The 21,475-nt window shown below is 32.0% G+C and overlaps 1 long non-coding RNA gene and 1 pseudogene across 1 annotated transcript; both read left to right on the forward strand.

Annotated features, from left to right (window-relative positions):
- The first annotated feature begins 848 nt into the window (after positions 1 to 848).
- On the forward strand, positions 849 to 6,630 carry LOC139494980 (uncharacterized). The gene is made up of 3 exons (XR_011657228.1): positions 849 to 942; positions 1,220 to 1,291; positions 6,502 to 6,630. It is a non-coding gene; the product is annotated as an uncharacterized lncRNA (long non-coding RNA).
- A 172-nt stretch (positions 6,631 to 6,802) lies between these two features.
- Positions 6,803 to 19,796, forward strand: LOC139494575 (ficolin-1-like; annotated as a pseudogene).
- The last annotated feature ends 1,679 nt before the right edge of the window (positions 19,797 to 21,475 follow it).

A 21,475-nucleotide genomic window follows, 5' to 3' on the forward strand; every position in this document is an offset into this window, starting at 1 on the left:
CATTCAGTTGGAATTTTTAAACAAATGTATTTTGAAGTTTCATATTGTAGATTAAAGATCATATAAATCGCATTTCTTTTTCATTTCCAATATTGTATAGGCTTAATCGTACATTTTGTACTTTATCATATATAATGTAAGGCATCACAAGTATGTGTTAATCTGCTGACATTGACCTTTTATCGCTGATACTATGCGTGGATGGGAAATTGCTCTAGATTGGATAAATCAGAGATTTCTACAACACAGACCAAATTGGACAAAAATGAAATGCATGATTATTTTTGCTACACTTTTTATTTTCATTAAAAGTTTTGTTTCAGAAGCGACCGTAGGAGGTAAGTTCATTTTTTGATTTATAAAAAAATAGTATAAGATTAAGAGCCAATTTGTAACATTAAAATTGAAATCATTTGAAATGCATCAAAATACATTATAATATTTTAAGAAATTTAAACATAAGCTTAAAATGTGCGTGTGTCTTTCTATGTGTGTCAGATGTGAGAGCTTTAGTGTGCGTTGGTGCATTCTTATTATTTCATACCAGTATGTGTAAAATAAAAGCACGGATAAATCCCACAAAAGTTTTACATTGAGAGTTTACATACCTTGAAAAGACTCTTTCATCATGTTTATTGGAAACGCTTACTACCATCTTTTGAAATCAATTTCTATTGACTTCTGTAAATCAGATAGATTAAAGAATCATTATCCCTATATTCCAATAGAACAATAACTCAACGATGCAAAATGCCAAAAGACATCTAGAAGTGAATAGCATCATCCACTTTCAGTTATAAAAAATTGTTATGCCAAACTGTAAACTCTAAACGACACTTTCCTACGTAATGTCATGAAATATACGGACAAACATGTGCTTCATGTTCAGGTGTAGAAACCTCTAGTGAATGTGAACACAATACTAGATGTGATCCCAATGAGGTTAGTACTAATTTATTGTGTCTTAGATATTTTTACGAGTGTATCGTTACAAATTAAACAAATAAAGCCACTCAACGCAAATTTTAAACAATATGAGTTAATATTCTTACATAGTATTTAAATTAATATGCTTTTCTGATAATTGAACACATTTTAGAGCATAGCGTGCATCCACATATTGGTTAGAATATATAACAGTCATTCTAATTGACACAAACATATATTGATAACCAGGAAAAAGATAACAATGTGAAAGATAAACTTTCATTTATTAAAGGTGTGTTCCGTGCATTATTACGTCACATAATCAGGAAAGTCCCTGTTTGATTATGGATGTGCTGTTCCACAGGTATTATAATCTACACACTTTAAAACCGCACACGTCATTCTCCAATCAGTTTGGAAAAAAAGATTGCTTTGAGACCATGTACTTAGTATACCATATTGATTATTTTTTTTTTTTTTTTTTTTTTTTTTTTTAAATTTATCATATTTTATTGAAATCTGTACATTTGTTAGTTTAAAACATCAAGTACCGGTACCTTATCCCGGCCTCGTTAACATTAGTAAACATCATATTTATACAGTTGTTAGTATTTGTTAGTATTATACATTCAATTTTCAATATTTGGAAAAAAATAAAAAAATATACCATGTCAGTAATTTCAAAAAGAAAGAAGTTTACTATTAAGATTTTCAAACATAATTATCTGTATAACAAATGCACAGGTTTAGAAAAAATATATATATATATTGTTTTTTGTATTAAATTTCTTTTTTTCTTATTTGCACATAAACAAAATAAGTTACACACTTTTGTATGCATAATAGTTATATACACTAAAAAGAAGATATATAATATATTATTTAATAGACACAGCAGTTTTAGTTTGATACATTGCAGATAATGATTTTAAGACAGAGGTTGTTTGGATATGAAATATATACATTATATGTGGAGTCTATTTGGTTTTTGTTTTTTGTTTTTATAATAATAAAGGAGTCCAGGGGTTCCAGCAGTTTTCTGCCCTACTGAGTAATTTATTTTTATAGAATATATTTTTTTCTATTAATAAGTTTTCCTTTAAATAATTTTTAAGTGCTATTATATTGGTTTGTTCCATAGCTAATTTGCTTCTATAAATGTAGAATTTTGTTAACAGAAGTATTATGTTTCTTATGTCATTTTTATCGGTTTTTGTTAAAATACCAAATAAAACCAAATCAATATTTAAAGTTAGTTCTATTTCTGTCTTCTCAAATATCCAGGAGTCAAGGTCTTCCCATAATTTTGATATATATGGACAAGTCCAGAATATATGTTCTATTGTTTCGACCCCTCCGCACCCAAAACTACAAATATTTGTATCTTTAATTTTTATTTTAAGGAGAAGTTCATTGGTGCCTAAAATTCGATGTATTATTCTGTATTGAAACCACTGCAATTTTGAATTTTTTGTAATATAAAAGGGTAATACATGGATATTTTTCCAATTGAAGTTCGCATTGAGAATTAATGACCATTTTTGTTCACATTTTTGTTTAGGATTTGACTTTTTACCATTCAAAATATTATACATATCTTTTGAACCTTTCTGGGATTTAAAAAAAACCTTTAATACTGAGGGCAAAACTGGACCGTTTTCTCTCTTTAAGTCATTTGGACATATTTGATATTCTTTTAAATACTTTTTTATTGACAAAATTAGGCCTTGATATGTGAGAAAATTAGTTTTAATATTGTATACATTATTAAAGTGATCAAAAGTCATAAAGTTTCCATCTTCCTGTAACAAGTCATTGATCAGCCAAACCCCTTTTTTTGTCCAATCTTTATATAATACTGAATGGTTACCAATCTTTATTCCATCATTCTTCCATAAAGGGCATGTTTTAATTTGAGAGTTATTTTGTACATTTTGAAGATCTTGCCAAGCATCAAATACTTCTTTCCAAAATGGATTATTCAACTTTTTATAAAGACCAAGAAATTGCATTTCCGAAAAATTCAGATTTTCTGAAAAGAGGAATAGTTTTACTAGTTTTGAATTATTTCTATTTATTCTTCTTATCCAGGTTAGTTTAAGACCTTTTATGTAGTTTTCAATATTAATCATTTTTAGTCCTCCTAAACAGTGCGGTTTGGATAAGGTGTCTCTATTGACTTTATCTGGTTTATTATCCCAAATAAAGGAAAATATTTTTTCAGTAAAATGTTTAAGCTTTGTGCTATTTGGACTAGGTATGGACAGGAATAGATGGTTTAATTTTGATATTATAAGTGTTTTTATCACTGTTATTTTTCCAATTGGTGAGAGTATTTGATTAGTCCAAGTTTTTATAATGTTTTCAATTTCTTTCAACCTGGGGTTATAGTTTAAATTTTCAATTTCACTAATATCCACTGAGAAATTTATCCCAAGAAGTGTAAATCTGCTGGAACCCCATTCCAATCCCCACTTAACACACATAGTTTCTTGGCTAAACTTTTTCTTCCCAATCCAAACAACCTTGGTCTTGTCTAAGTTTATATTAAGACCTGATAATTCTGCATATTTATCTAGAGTACGGAGAGATGCATCCAAAGATTCAGGTGATCCATCAAGTATAAGAGAGGTATCATCTGCATATTGTGAGATGAGATACTCTGAGTCATCTATAGTGATTCCTTTAACTTTGTCATTATTTCGTATAAGTATACCAAGTATTTCTGCGCATAGTAAAAATATATAAGGTGATAGGGGATCCCCTTGTCGACAGCCCCTCTGAATCTCAAAAAAATCTGAGAGATGGCAATTTTGAGTTACTGCAGATTGAGTTTTGGTGTAAAAAGTAGTGATCCAATGTTTAATAGAAGGTCCAAAATTAAAAAAGTCTAAAACACTTTCAATAAAACTCCAAGAAATTGAATCAAATGCCTTTTCAAAATCAATAAGGAGGAGAATACCAGGTATATCATGTTCTTCTGTATACAATAAAATATCATAAATTAGTCTAGTATTTTCACCAATGTATCTTCCAGGAATGAACCCTGTTTGATCATTATTTATTAGAAGTGATAAAATAGACTTCAAACGCTCTGCTATACAGCTAGACCCGAGTTTATATATTGTGTTTAAAAGACTTATTGGTCGCCAGTTTTTCATATATTGTCTTGGTTTATCTCCCTTTGGTATACAAGTAATTATCCCTCTTTTTTGGGATACTGACATTTCACCCATATTATACCCATAGTTGATTGATCTAAGAACAAATTTACCTAAATCTATCCAAAAGAATTTAAAAAACTCACTGGTGTATCCATCAGATCCTGGGCTTTTGTTACTTTTCATTCTTTTAATAGCAGCTGTTAATTCTGAATAGGAGATTTTTCCCTCAAGGGTATCCCTTATTTCATTTGTTAACTTGGGAACGTCTAAAAATGGAATTTCCTTATTGAGATCAACACTATTTATTGTATCTTTCTTTGAATATAAATTTTTATAAAAGTTTTTAGCTTCCAATAAAATATGTTCTTGTTTGTTTATTAAACAGCCTTCATTATTGACTAGTCTTGGAATTGTTTTATTAACAAAGTTCTTAGTTTCTAAGTTGAGAAAATATTTTGAGGATCTTTCTCCTTCTTCTATCCATTGCATTTTTGAGCGAACATAATGACCACGCATTTTTTCTTGTCTTAAAATTTGTAATTTAGATTTCTTTTGGTTGAGATCTTCAAGAGCTTCTGTTGTTTGTATATTTTCTTCTAATTTTTGAATTTCATTTACTAAAGCATTTTCCAATTTATTTTTTTCTTTCTTTTTATATGATGCAAAGGAAATTGTTTTACCCCTAATTTCTGTCATTAATGTTTCTAAGAACAGCTGATCATTTATTGTAAATTGAATATCTAAGCAATCAATCTGGTCTAGTGAGTCTCTATTGTATACTAAAGTTGCATATTGATCTTTTACTTGTTTTATTTTTTCTTTAACAGATTTAACATATTCTATATCATATAATAAACTATTATTAAATTTCCACAAACCCTTCCCAATATTGAAATCACTTATTTTAAAATGTAGAACTATTGGTGAATGGTCAGATCTATAGCTGTTTTGAATTTCTACTTCTTTTACATTTTGATAGAAACTCCGAGATATAAGAAAAAAATCAAGCCTAGCTTGCTTCAGAGGATTAACTTTTCTCCATGTAAATCGTTTCTTGTCTGGGTAGTATTCTCGAAAGGGATCAATTAGATCATAAGTTTCAATAAGTTCAAAGATTTTTTCTCTTGCTCTTGGATTATTTATATTTAGATAGTTATATGTATCTAATGCCTGATTTTGAACTAAGTTAAAATCTCCTGTCAGAATAACTTGTTGGTAATTAAAGTTTTTGATTATTTTGCTGTTGAAGACAAGCATCAGATTTATTTTGGATGAAATAGGATTAAACTTATCATAGATATCAGAATTGAAATTTTGTATCTGCGCCAGACTTGCGATTAGTCTAAAAAATACTCACCAATGACACTCGAGTCCAAAAAGTTAGAAAGGTCAAATCAAATACGAAGTTGAAAAGCATTGAAGACCAACAATTCCTATAAGTTAGGCCAAATACAGTTAAGGTAATTTATTCCTCTTGTATAAAAAGCCTTAGACTTTCAAACTTCAAAGTTTTGTAAACTGTTAATTCATAATTATGACCATATCAATGAAAACTCATGTCAACACAGTTGTGCTGACTACTGGGCTGGTGATGGCCTCCTGGGATAATACTCCACCAGCAGTGGCATCGAACAAGTTGTTGTAAATAAACTCATCATAAATATCAGGATTGAAATTCTGTATTTGTGCCAGACTCTCGGTTCGTCTCCAAAAGACTCATCAGTGATGCTTAATCTTTAATACAAATGTCATTATGTTTTTTCGGTCTGTGCGTCCGTTCGTTCGTTCGTCTGTTCGTTCGTTCGTCCGTTCGTTCGTTCGTCTATCCTGCTTCAGGTTTAATGTTTTTGGTTAACATATTCGTTTACGGTAATTTCTAATGAACTTGAAGTCTACCCAACTTGAAACTTAATACACATATTCCCTTTGCTATGATTGTTTCCAATTCTAAAGAGGTTTGACCCCAATTTCACGCCATTTTACATACAAAATGATAGTGCGGGTAGGGTATCCGTGTACTTTGGACACATTATTGTTTTGGACATTTTCTAATGTTCCTTTGTTAAAAATGGTTGAGTGTCGACTAAATAATACTATATAGTTTACTTCCTACACGTGTTTATCGATTCTTGTTTTTTACGCGCTTGCATGAATACAAAATAGATCATTTTCGCTTTTTATCATTCAATTTTACAAAGATGAAAAATGCCGTCATCAGTGGCTAGACATTTACCACACCAAAACTATAAGATTACCTCATAAATTATTATTTTACAAAAGACGATTTCATAAACTAGATATTTAAAACTGAAAACTATTATACTGTAGGTACTAATTATGAAATCTGTTTTGAATTTAATTGTGTATTAATTTGTATAAGAAAGTAGTTTGATTTGTTATGTCTATTCAGATCTGTCTACAAGGTATTGGTTCTATTTTTGGTAGACGATCAGAAGGCCATCACGTAAAATGTGTCAAGTGTTGTAATGACACAATCTCCTGTAATCAAAATCTGACATGTAACCAGAACAGTTTACAACGTACGTTTATTTTCAATAATGCACTCATGAAATATGTTTTCTGTTTAATCAATCAGTTGTTCTATACTGCTTATTGAGACTCTTATCATGGACAAACAAGGAATATTTAATAGGTCGTAAATATTGATGTCTTTCCGGTCATCTATATATATGCACCATTACATCGAACGAATGGATAACAACTGTCGTATTCCTAACTTGGTACAGGCATTTTCTTATGCAGAAAATGATGGACTAAACCTGGTTTTATATCAAGCTAAAGCTAAACCCCTCATTTGTATGACAGTCGCATAAAATTCCATTATATTGACAAACAAAGTGTGAACAATAAAAACAGACATAAAAAATAAAAAATGTCAAAATAGGGATACAGCAGTCAACTTTGTATTATAATCGTAATCACTATATAAATGTCAACAACAACACAAAATGTTATATAGAAAAAGCACATGAGCACAAATGACAGACAAGAATACAAAAATTTACCATAGCACAAGAGCAAATATCAACGATCTTTTGCTTTGGTTATTTCTCTAATGCATTTACTCAAAGCAACTTAATTCCAATAGTATGTTTATCGTGTAATTTAAATTCGATAAATGGAACAGTTACTGCATATGCTAGAATCTTTTGTGACTTCATGTAGTTTTTCAAAATGTTTAATTTTTCTTTTCACTTGATAATAAAATGTACAACAGTAATATTTAATTCAATGCATTACTTGGCAAAAATAATTGTAATCTAATGCGCTACTTTGATAAATGCATGTGATTTTAAGTGTATTTTTGTGCATGGTTTTGTCACATTTATTGTTATATAATGCATTGCATAGCAATGTAATTCACTACATACATGAGCGCAACACGACGGGTGCAACATGTGGAGCAGGACCTGCTCATCTTCCGGTGCACCTGAGATCACACTTAGTTTTTGGTGAATTTCATGTTTGTCTGTTATCATTTTTCTTTTTTAAGCTAGGCGTTGTTAGTTTATTTCCGATTTATGAATTTAAATGTCCCTCTGATATCTGTCGCTCCTCTTTTCTTGCATTTTCAAGGTTTTGATTTAATTTCAAATCAATAAGAAATATCACTTAATTTTTTTGATTTTTTGAGATTCATCATTTCCAAGAGAATGCTCGGACATTAAAGGTATTTCAAAAAGTGGTGTGTATACAATTTATCCATTTGGACAACCAACGCCACTTGTTTTTGTATTCTGTGAAATTGATGGAAAAGGAAATGTCTTGACGGTGAGCTTTATATATTATACACAAGAATGCCTCTAAAAAAATGATATTGTAGAATTATAGATTACATCTTAATTGAATTCTAGCATCATATATATATCATTATATTTGTTGATATATCAACATAATGTTCGTCCACAATACATGTTATTTTATTTTGTTTGTTCAGCATTTTAAATGTCACACCAATAGAATCATTAAAGATAAGATTTAAAAAAATTAAATATACCGTAAACAAAATTGGACGTTCTGAGTATTTCTGAAAGTTTATATTGTTAAACGTATTTGAATACCTTTTAATGCTGAATTAAGAAACTTATATTAATACCATAAGGCAAAGTTGACAAAAAACGAATTCTGCTTTATTTTTGTGTCCCCGGTGGTTATATAGCTCCTCACGATGTAATGTATTTCTGCATCCTTGGTTTCCAAAATGTTTGGGTTTCAGTGATCTTCAATAAACATGATAAAGATTGATCCACAAAAGCGGTTTGTGTGCACAAAATGTATTTCTCATGTTCTATATCTCAATGACAATAACAAGTTAATAATCACTTAAAATCATCGCTTTCGTCATAACACCATTTCGAATAAATACTGAAAGTCTACCTTTCTGGTTATTGCATTTCTATCTTTTGTTTGAGCTTTTGATTTTGTCATTTGATAAGGGATTTTTCGATTTGACTATTTCTTCGAGTTATTTTTTTGTTGTTGATATTTTCTTTTTTTTCTTTCTTTTTTATCCTTTTATTATACAATTTATACATGTGTTCTATAAATTACATTGTCCAATACAAGGATATACAGAGGAGAATCGATGGCACTGTTGATTTCTATAGAAATTGGACTGACTACAAACATGGCTTTGGTAATCCACAAGGCGAATATTGGATTGGTTTGTATTTTTGATATATATGAACAAAACATTCTAGATAAAGTATAGACTGAGGTAAAATATACGTAAACGAAGTAATTCCACATATCTCGGTGTTAAATTATCTATTAAAAACCCTTTATCAAACGTTTCAAATATTCCATAAGTGTTAAAAGGATCAGTTTTGATTATGAAAAGACATAGCATATAATTGAAATATCAGTATTGTTAGATCTCAAGTTGAATATTTGAATTTGATCGTGATCAATCTTTTTAATGCGTTAGAAAAAAGACTTAACCTATTAACGCGTTGTACGTTTTTACATGTTTCTACCTTGACCACTATAAATCTAGTCAGACTACATGAAGCTATGCTACCTAAATTAACACAGAGGGAATTGCATGAACCTCACAATATGGAGTCAGGTTGGATGTGGCGACATGCTAAACGTCTCAAGAAATTCATAGAATATACCGTATTTTCGGTATTTGTTAAAACTTACGTTTAAAATATAATGTGCATTAGTAAGTGCAGTGATAACTATCAATACAAAAATCCAAAAGCCTGAAAAGACTAATTTTTGTCTTAATTTGCTTAAACAATTTTTCGAAATTCTCATAAAGTATGACATGCGTCTTAATTTTTCTTGACAAATTCTGATTTATATTTTTGTAGGAAACTTACTCGATTAATTCTTGACATTCTGAAAATGATCTTAAAATTTCTTGACAAATTCTTGACATTTGAATACTGTCTTGAAATTTCTCGGTATTCTTATTTTTTCTCAGAATGGCTTGACATATTCTGAACATTTTTAATTGTGTCTTACATTTACTAGACGATTCTGAGTTCAACAAATCATGACCAATATACATGATATAATTTTATCTTTTTAAATCTCTTTATATAATATACTGTTGTTTTAAGTTACACTTATTACAACAAAATAAAAGCTAGGCTTGTGAATATTTTTATAATTAAAAATTTGAGTATATAAATATTTGATACAAATATGGTTATGTTGATATAAACCAATTTTAGTGTGGGTTTGAAAATTTACAAATGTTATTCATAAATCTTATAAATAATTGCTGAATGGTTAAAACCAATCATACTGTAGACATATTTCATTCTTCATGCATAATATTAAATGTTTATATAGTGAATAAACAATTATTGTGCCAAAATGTGGATTTTTCTAATTAGCAAAGTACTAGTATTCTGGTATCGTAATTCCATAAGTTTAGTTTAGCGATGATAAAAATGAGTATATAACAGTTACAGAAAGTATTTAAACAGTGTTTAATGTATCTATACAAAATTCAGGCAAAATTTATACTGTTGAGATGGTGTCAAGACATCTTTAAAACCCTTTAAAATGTGTCGAGATAAATTCAGATAGCTTTAAGACTGTCAAGACATATATTCAGACATCATCAAGAATGTCAAGATTATGTCAAGACATATTCAGACATTATTAAGAATATCAAGAATATGTCAAGACATATATTCAGACATCATCAAGAATGTCAAGATTATGTCAAGACATATTCAGACATTATTAAGAATATCAAGAATATGTCAAGACATATTCTGAAATTATTAAGACTGATCGAGACAAATTGAAGACATTCAAGAATTGATCGAGACTAATCAAGACTTATCAGATAAAACAGAAAATGTCCAGAAATGATTAGACAATACATAATACTGTCAAGACATTTGTCCTAAAAAAATTAAGAACTTAGTTAGACAAATTCCTACTATATTAAGAATTTTTTACTTTTAAAATAAGACAAAGAAAGAATGTCGAGTAAAAATTCATGTTAATTCAGACAAAAATTCGTCTTTTCAGACTTTTTGACTTTTGTAGTGTATTAACATTGTTTTTATTTATATTGTTCTGGCATCTAGTTGGACTACTCATTAAAGTTAAATGGGCATTAGCTACGAAATATAAATAAATATGATTTATTTGTTCAAACATTATAAATGAATGTTAAAAAGTGAATATTTCGACCTCTTTGAATCCGTATTCATGTACCCTTCGATGTATCCCCTTAGCTGCAGCTGAGTTACGCATGAATTTGGCGAGTTCATTTATTAAACGGAAATGAGAGTCAACTTTGAATTCAAAGTGAAACATGGGTAAACCGTTTGACTGACTTCTTCTATACAAGAAAACTCACGTATACAGGTAAAACTGCTGATTAACATATTTTTAACCTACATTATGAAATCAAACAGACCGGGGAAAATCCAATTGCAGAGGTTTCTTTATCTTTTTATATCTATATTTTTGTTTATATCGGGTTATATGACCGTCTTTAGCGTCTTTATAATTTGGATAAGCGTTTTAGTATGTTAGAAATCAAATATGAGAATTTGAGTCCAATAGACAACTTTCGATGCATTTCCGACAAAAAAACCTTGGGTTTAGTGAACATCATTCGTGCGTTTATTGGCGTCCTCACTTCCGTTTAAATGTTGAGCAAGTGGTTGGAAAACTATGACGCTATATTGCACGAACTATTCGGCAAATTGAATTCTCATAATTGACAATCAGCACTGCTGTCATTCGGGAATTGTGCTAAAGTACCTACGGAACAAACATTATTTCTAGTTTATCCTGCACAATGACGATCACCGCGACGCTTGATGAAGGTTAATCATGTTAATAGTGCAGGGATATGGAACGCCAACACTGTCTTATTATGTCCATTTTTCATTATATGTTGTGCATTTACCTTTATATGATGTGTATTTACCTTTATATGCTGTGCATTTACCTTTATATGATGTGCATTTACCTTTATATGATGTGTATTTACCTTTATATGATGTGCACTTGTCATCATATGATGAGCAAATATCCTTATATGACGTGCAAAAATCATTATATGACGTGCAAACATCATTATATGATGTGCAAACATCATTATATGATGTGCATATATACTTATATGATGTGAAAATATACTTATATGATGTGCAAATGTACTAATATGATGTGCAAACATTCTTATATGATGTGTAAATATACTTATATTATGTTGAAAGATCCTTATATGATGTGCAAATATACTTATATTCTGTGCAAATATACTTATATGATGTGTGCATGTCATTATATGATGTGCAGTTTCCTTTATATTACGTGCAAACATCTTTATATTATGTGGTTGTGTCATTATATTATGTGCTTGTAATCTTATATTATGTGGTTAGGTTTACTTCATTATATGATGTCGAAACGTCATTATATGATGTGCTTTCATCGTCGTTATGGTCAATGAACATGATTACGATTATAATGATTACTGTCTACGTCATAACTGATTCCGATCTGCTTCTGCGGAGTAACCGCTACTACTAATTAGGATCAAATCTGTTGCTACCGTTTGGAAAATGGTTGAGACTTGAAATAAACCTTGGCATGTTACATGTAGTACCTCGTTTTAAGATACAAAAAATTCACATCTGATATTGTTGGAAAATTGTAAAAATATATATGAATTGCAAATCTTTATTCATAAACATACGGAGTCAACAATACGGTTAAGGTTATTGAATTGAATAAATAATTCTTTTATGTCATGCTTTATGATCGTTTTGACGAGGGAAGGCATTATATTTGTCAATTTCGGTATACCTAGAAATAGCAATTTTTCTATAAGAAGATAATACACGAAGTTTTGTATTTTCATTTATGTAAATATTGCCTTTCTGATCATGTTAGCTGTTCGAGTTTCTCTTAATATATTCTCAAGATAGACACAAACAATTGGGAATAAATCGGACTCTGATAGAGTAATGGCTCATATAAGTAACCGGTCATTTGTAACCAAAAAAAAAGAGGGGATAGGAAAAGTGGCATTCAATTTTATATAGTTATAAATTTGCCGCGGTATAATGTTATGGCGAATTCTTCGTCAACCGTAGGCATCAATCTTTACGACTCGTTTCGCTCATCTGAATTGTTAAAACCTGAAAATTTAGTTTCAACAATTTCTTCTAGCAGAGAATTTTTCATCTGATGCTATTATTGAATGAAGGTGTGGTAAATATTAATGAAACCACAAACGGCAAATCCAAACTAATATAAAAAAGAAGATGTGGTATGATTGCCAATGAGACAACTATCCACAAAAGACCAAAATGACACAAACATTAACAACTATAGGTCACCGTACGGCCTTCCACGATGAGCAAAGCCCATACCGCATAGTAAGCTATAAAAGACCCCGATAAGAAAATGTAAAACAATTCAAACGAGAAAACTAACGGCCTTATTTATGTAAAAAAATGAACGAAAAACAAATATGTAACACAAAAACAAACGACAACCACTGAATTACAGGCTCCTGACTTGGGACAGGCACATACATAAATAATGTGGCGGGGTTAAACATGTTAGCGGGATCCCAACCCTCCCCTAACCTGGGACAGTGGTATAAAAGTGCAACATAAGAACAAACTAGTTCCCTGAAGTCGCAAACAATTTTCATACTTCAGTACTTTGATTATATATGTTCTTGTCTATACCTTGCAAGAAAAGGTTTCTTTATTATTAGTTATCAAGATAATAGCCAATAAAACAACAAACTCTGAAAAGCCAAAACTACCCAAAAAGTATCTTTACTATAGAGTATATTCAGACACATTGCACTATTTTTTTTTTAATCTATTATGTTTCCAGGATAAACGCAAAATATTAAAAGCCGCTGCCGTAAATCTTCACTCTAAAAAATTCAAAACACCACTCTTAATCTGTAAGAGAACAACAGGTCTCAGTAAAAAATAAAAAAATGCAAAAATTTGAAGGCTGAAATGTCATTGGCTGATGTAATATCTACAAGGACAGAAAATAAAATGACGTGTTGTCAGATCCTTGTATCAAAAGCTGAAACAGATGATCTGTACATTATATATTAATAAATAAATGTGTTAGACACCGACTCTAGTTTAAGGGAAGGAGCACGTGTATTTTCTTTTTCGAAATTAAAAAAAAACATGGTTTATTTTTTTTTAAAGTTTCATCATTGTTTTATTTTTTCCTCATTTTAAATAGAAACACACTATTTCGCTTCCCTTCTGAAATAGATAAAATCTCTTTCAAGAAATTTGGAATCCAACCCCCCCCCCCCCCCCCCCCCCGCCCTCACACAAAAATATCAATGGTCGGTACGTAGTGGTGGTACTTTCGTCGTAGCATGTTTGCCTTGAGTGAAAAGGTCGTGGGTTCGAACCCCGGCCGGGTCAAAACCAAAGACTTTAAAATTCTTATTTACATGCTGCTTCCCAGCTAATTATATAAGCACGCGGGATTAAGGATTAAGAGCAAAAGCTGGTCGGCTCGGAATCAGAAAAATGTGTCCGGGAAAGGTGACATACATGTCTTCCTTCGGAATGCTACCTTTTGAACTAACATGTTAAAAAATCCGGCTCAGGGTGTCGGTCTAGTACAAAACAGGGTTAATATTCATCCCACATTAACATGTTCTTGTACGAATATGTATATATCAATTTGCCGCTGAACCTCAAGAATCCACCCATAATCATCTATAGTTGAAACTGTCAAATATATGCACAAAAACATGATAAAAAGCTGCACGTTAATGTAATACACCGAGTTCAGGTTCATTCCATATCTCCTTTAATCCATTTCGGGTGAAAGTGAAGGGCGCTCGGTGGTCGATTGGTTACATTGTCATTTCGTGGCCTTTTATAGCTGAATATGCGGTATGGGCTATGGTCATTGTTGTAGGCCGTACGGTGACCTATACTTGTTAATTTCTGTGTCATTTTGACCTCTTGTGGAGAGTTGTCTCTTTAGCAGTCATACCACTTCTTCTTTTTTATAAGTAGTCGAACTGCTGTATCTCTAGCATGTCAACACTTAGGTGTGCGATTTCAAATCCCGCACGTGGCAGGTAAGCTCGATTCCAATCTTAATTGATCAGAATTGTATGTTTTCTAAACGAAGGTCCGGGGGTCTCTCCGGGCAATTCTGCTTTCTCCACCAATATAAACTCACCGCCACGAAATAGCATGTAAGTGTTGAAAGTGGCGCTAAATAACAGTCAATCAATCATCCATACCGGTATACTTATGGCCTCTTAATCTATATATTAGCAATGTCAATGTATGACATCAGTATACAGAGATAAAAATAATAACTATTTACAGTATATACGAAACAAGAGAGAGAGGTTTCAAAATTACTAAGCCAGCTGGAGGACAAACGCACGTGTTTCCTTCAAGTTTTCGTGCATGGCTTAAAGCCTTATCGGATAAATGTTTTTTGTCATATTGAAATTTCCCGTTTTAGTAACAACAATTCCAAAATAGTTATATTGTTTTATCATCTCAATGTTAGTATCATTGTAAGAAAATCGGAGATTTTTTGGCTTCCGTCCAAAGAAAAACCTCACTAAGACTTTAATTTTGACAACTTTCCTTTCAAGTTCCAAGCCTTACAATAATCATGGAAAGCATTGAGTTGACTCTGCAGGTCCTGTGCTGTTTCAGCCAACAACACCGTGTCATCTGCAAACAATATAACAAAACACTTAAGATATATTTCTAATTTTCTTTCCAGATCTTCTGGTATAGTTCTGTTAAGTCATGTAATACTTCTAGTCACTAAGAAATTATATTAGTCAATCAAAAGTAAATAAAATAGGAAAGGTGATAAGTTTTCTCCTTGTCGAACACCATTATCACAAGCAAGCAAAGTATTCCGAATTATGTTTACTATCGTGTATCATCGGTACAGTGGATATAGCTTTGTAGGTACTTCGAAGCATGAAAAGCTATATACCGTACATTCATTTAACTATGCACCGTACAGAAGGATTCATGTGGTCAGCTATACACAACGCTTCTTGTCGGAATAAAATATCGAAAAATAACATAGGTTCAAAATATTTCAATGCCAATTATTGAAACAGCTATACTTATTACGCACAAACAGTGGGCCTTCTATCAGAAACAGAGTTGCAATGAATATAGAATCATATCGGGTGAGACGAGCGCCAACTTCTTTGACAAGTATTTGCACAAATTTTAGTAAGGATTCTTGTTTTGGGCAAATAGTGAGACTTCTCTTATCACCAAACTACGACCAAATCATTTCTTAAAACAACAAATATGTTTAGATTGAAGTACTGTTACACATTGATATAATGTAAACAAAACAAAGATTTTCGTACCGTGTCAGAAGGAAAATCGATCACGACCCCTTGGTTAGTACCTATATCCGCTCTACCGATGATACAAGAAGACGCCAGCGAGTGGGCAAGTGTTGAAACAGTGATGACACAGTAATAAGGTGGACACAGTAATGACAAAGTTAATGCGTTTTATTCTAAAAAAAAATTTAAAGAGACGATAAAGAGGAACAAAATGCAAAAGACGGGCGTCACCCCATTCATCTAAATTGGAAAAAGTGTGGCAAAGTGTGATTTTCAGTGGGTTTTTCCCCCTTTTAACTCAATAACTGTATCGTCTACGTAAAATCCGTTGCTATTAACGAAAAGGATCGAAATAAGTACCACAACGGTAAAATCCGATCTAATCGGACGAAAAATTAAATCTAAAACACTTCATCAGGAATCAACCCCTTATATCTCAGAAATCGTTGACGCTACTCCAAATCTGTTGACATACTAGTACTAATGTTTCAGAATTTTATAAGCAATTAAAAAAATCTCCATTAGAATAAGTTGAAAATAAACAATCTGTATATGCTCATTGTTGAAGACCGTATGGTGACCTATAGTTATTAGTTTCTGTGTCATTTGGTCTGTTGTGGAGAGTTGTCTCATTAGCAAAGATACCACTTTTTCATTTTTTATAATTACCCACATAGCCATTTCGCATTTTGTGGGCACTACATCGACTAAGCTTGCAGTCTTCGAAATTGGGTATTTTCTCACATAATTGGCGTTTTCTGTGGAAAAAAAAGATTGGTTCAATGACAAATTAAAAGTCCTATCACACATATTTCCGACTTGGTATGGTTTTAGAGGAGTTGCGGCTCAATGAAATCGGTCTACTCCTTTAGTGGCATATATTATATGATATACTAGATTTAATATCATTGTACATATTCAATACTACATTATACATCTTACCATTTACAGATTAATATTATTCAATAACATTTAATAAAACAAACCATCTCGCCATAGTATGCATCAGTAGATAATTTTATAGCTATTGTTATGAAATATTTTTGAAACAGACTGTGATTTCAATGGTGTCTTTTGCAATGAATAGAAATAAGCAGATGTGGTATGAGAGCCACCGAGACAACTCTCCATCCAAGTCATAATTTGTAAGAGGAAACAATTATAGGTCATAGTACGACCTTCAACACGGAGCCTATGCTTAAACCGAATAGCAAGTTATAAAAGGCTCTTAAATTTGTTATCATTTTCTCCACAGGCGGAGATTTCTTCAACTAGCTCCTGTATTAACTGATTTTAATCTTCAACCGAAATGTTGAAACGTTGATTTTGTTAAATTGCTTTGTCTCATTCTCCCTATAAATTGCACTTTCGCTAGCGATAGACACATATTTGAGCCGGGTTAATAGTTTACAGAAGCAGATCGAAATCAGTTATGACGTAGACAGTAATTATATAATCGTAATCATGTTCATTGACCATAACGACGATGAAAGCACATCATATAATGACGTTTCGACATCATATAATGAAGTTAACCTAACCACATAATATAAGATTACAAGTACATAATATAATGACACAACCACATCATATAAAGATGTTTGCACGTAATATAAAGGAAACTGCACATCATATAAGGATATGTACACACTATATAAGGATCTTTGCACATCATATAAGTATATTTGCACATCATATAAGGATCTTTGCACATAATATAAGTACATTTGCACATCATGTAATAATGTTAGCACATCATATAAGAATGTTTGCACATCAAGAAGAATGTTTGCACATCATATAAGTATATTTGCACATCATATAAGTATATTTGCACATTATATGAGTATATATGCACATCATATAAGTATGTTTGCACATACTATGATGTTTGCACATCATATAAGGATATTTGCACATCATATAAGGATATTTGCACATCATATAAGGATATTTGCACATCATATAAAGGTGTTTGCACATCATATAATGACAAGTGCACATCATATAAAGGTAAAAGCACAGCATATAAAGGTAAATGCACATCATATAAAGGTAAATGCACATCATATAATGAAAATGGTCATAACAAGACAGTGTTGGCGTTCCATACAGGGATACAGGCGATCTTTTTTCTGGTGAAGGACAAACTCGAAAGTGGTCTATTGGAATACATGAATTTGAAAGCTAATGCCTCTTTAATACTGCTCAATTAAAGGCCATGCATTTTTGTAAACTATAGATCACTATATGCAGTAACTGTTTAACACAAAAAGTAAGGGTTAGATACATGCTTTAAGAATTGTTTTATTAGGAAACGATATAATACATCAGCTAACATCAAATGGAAACCACAGATTGAAGATTATTATGACAGAATTTTCAAATGTTATGTATCACGCAAACTATGACAGCTTTAGTGTTTCGAATGAGACAAATGGCTATACACTTTCTCTTGGACGTTACAGCGGAGATGCAGGTAACTTATTAATACAGATAGCCGATATTTAACTTCAATCCATCTATATGAAAGCCAATGACATATGTGTGAGGAGTAGTGTGGCTGGAAAGTGACGTATTGTGAATAACCAAATCAATCTATGTTATTCCTTACAGATGTCGACCTTAAGTTTGTATGTAACAATTCGTTAAATAATAGTTTAGAAAGTGGTTTCTTTTTTTTTCTGCAAATAATGTCAGTATCAAGGGCTGGACTACTGAGATATTGATACCTACGATAGCAGAAGGTCCTTGACCCGCGTCAGAAAAAAACCCAACAACTTTTTAATTGCTGATACAGCAAAACCGCATTATCTGGATCTACGTTTGCCAAAAAACGTAAATAAATGGAAATCTAAAAATGTATAAACATTTTCCTACACGTAGACCAAAAGTTATGCTTCTTTTTAAATTCATCTTCAAATCAAGATGGATAAAAAAAATATCCAAATCTTTCGAACAATATTGTGAATATCGTGTGTCATATACTTTTTTTATAAGATATAGTCTTATCAAGACGAAAGGCGCGTCTTGCGCCAATACAAAATTTCAATCCTCCTATATATATGATGAGTATATTAACAACCACTAGGTCGATACAACTCCTGATGTAGTCTTTTCACCATCCCAGTAGTCAGCATTTGTGTTGACATGAATTCTCATCGATATGGTCATAATTATAAATTATCTGTTAACAAAAGTTAAAAATTTTGAAACACTTAGGTTTTTCTACCTTTGGAATAGATTATCTTAGCTGTATTTGGATAAACATTTAGGATTTGTTGCCGGTCCTCAGTGCTCTTCAATTTTATACTTTATTTGGCATTTTTAACTTTTTTTTTAATCGAGCGTCACTGATATTAATCTTTTGTAGACGAAACACTCGGCTAGGGCAAAATTTCTATAATGAGTTTTCTGACAGGTGAATGTAAATTCAAGTGAAATCAGTTCATATGAGTTTCACCTGAATCTCATCTGAATTATGTTTAATTCACGTGAGCAATTTGTTTTTGTGTATGAGCTTACGTATCTAAAAGAATAGAATAATATTTATTATATATGTCAGGTGATTCTCTTACCAGACATAACGGACAAAAGTTCACGACATATGACAGAGATAATTACCCTTACGGTGGATGGAATTGTGCCACGCATTATCATGGAGCCTGGTGATATGAGGCATGTCATAATTCAAACCTGGATGGGAAATATTCCCTGACAGCTGACTGTCCATATGGTACAGGCATAATTTGAAGCACCATCCACAATAGCTTTTACTTCTGCCTCAAATCAACAACGATGATGATACGAAGGGATTGAGATACATTAAAAAGGGAAATACACCATGATATTTTGGTAGTTGCATTTCCCACCTCCCTTGATTCACATATATTGATTTGCAAATTACAAATGTTTGGTATGGTTGTCATTAAGACAGATATCCACCAGGGAATGTGAACAATAAAATTGAGAATGGGGAAATGGGAAATGTGTCAAAGAGACAACAACCCGACCATAGAACAGACAACAGCAGAATGTCACCAACAGGTCTTCAATGCAGCAGTATTCAAGCTTTGTGTAAGTGTCAAATTATACAATAATGCTACGTTATAATTGTTCTGTTTGATTACTTCTGAGATCGTCTTTAGTTTTAATGAGCTTGGTAAACGTCATGATTTCAAACAAATTATCATTATTATTATAGGCGCATTGGTTAAAACTCTTATAACGAGAACGCAGGTCAAATTATATTATTCATTATGCTATGTACCCAAACCAATTGTCTAAAGAAAAAATCAAGAATCAATCATTGTATAATCACACTAGAATGTGTCCCCTGTACACGAATGTCCCGTCCGCACTCTCATTTTCTATGTTCCGTGGACCGTGAAAATGGGGAGAAATCTCTAATTTAGCATTTAAATGAGAAAGATCATATCATAGGGAACATGTGTACTAAGTTTCAAGTTGATTGGACTTCAACTTCATCAAAAACTACCTCGACCAAAAACTCTGACTAAAACAACAACCTGAAGCGGAACGAACGGAAAACGGACGAACGAACGGAAGCACAGACCAGCAAACATAATGCTCATAAATGGGGCATAAAAAGTATATCAATGGAACACGTATTAAGTCTTCGGTTTTCTATGCTGTGTTTTGTGTGTATCGTCTTTTGATCTTCTTCTTTATTTACCATGTCAGTTTATTTCTAACTTAAGATACACCTTGTAATGTTGTTTTTTTTTGTTATTTAGTGTTTGCGTACTATATATACCAGCTTTGATAAGTGTTTTGAATTACTATAAACACTTCTTCGTACTATGAACATCAAAATTATTTACTTTCTTCTTTTATACTGTTGGTTCGTGGTCTAATGGACCGATGTCTTCAGTGCTAAAGATCCCGGGTTCGATTCTGACTCGGGGCGCTAGAAATTTCAGTACATCACAAGGGTGATTTTCACCCTCCCACACTTCTCTGGTAACCAGACCTCAGCCACAATAACAGATAGCCGGTGTCCTCACACTCCCTTTGTGTTGGTTGGGGATTGATTGTCCTTGAAAATGATTGTCGTAAATATGCGTTAGAGACACATCTTCATTAATCCCGATAGGGATTGTACATGAATGCCACTGTACCATTGCAGCTTTCGAGGGTTTCTTCGGATAACGGAGACATTTACCAGTATATACATATATACACACATTCATCACACTTCTAGAACCTGTACATAAAGAAGACAAGTGTTATCGAGCAACTGGAGATAGAGAGGAGCCGTTGTGTAGTGGTTAGAGCATCACACTACTAACACAAAGATTCCTGGTTCGATTCCCGTCTGGAGTGAAAATTTCAGGGACTCAATTTTCGGTTCTCCCTTGACACCATTTGCGAGTATGGTCTTGAGGAAACGATGATAGTCCGTCGGAAGGGGACGATAAATGGCTGACCCGTGTTAAGAGAGAGCCATATCTCTTGCACGTTAAAGACACCCTTGTAGATTTCGAAAAAGAGCAGGCTAATG

The sequence above is a fragment of the Mytilus edulis genome, chromosome 11 (genome assembly GCF_963676685.1).
Source record: "Mytilus edulis chromosome 11, xbMytEdul2.2, whole genome shotgun sequence".
Taxonomy (NCBI): domain Eukaryota; kingdom Metazoa; phylum Mollusca; class Bivalvia; order Mytilida; family Mytilidae; genus Mytilus; species Mytilus edulis.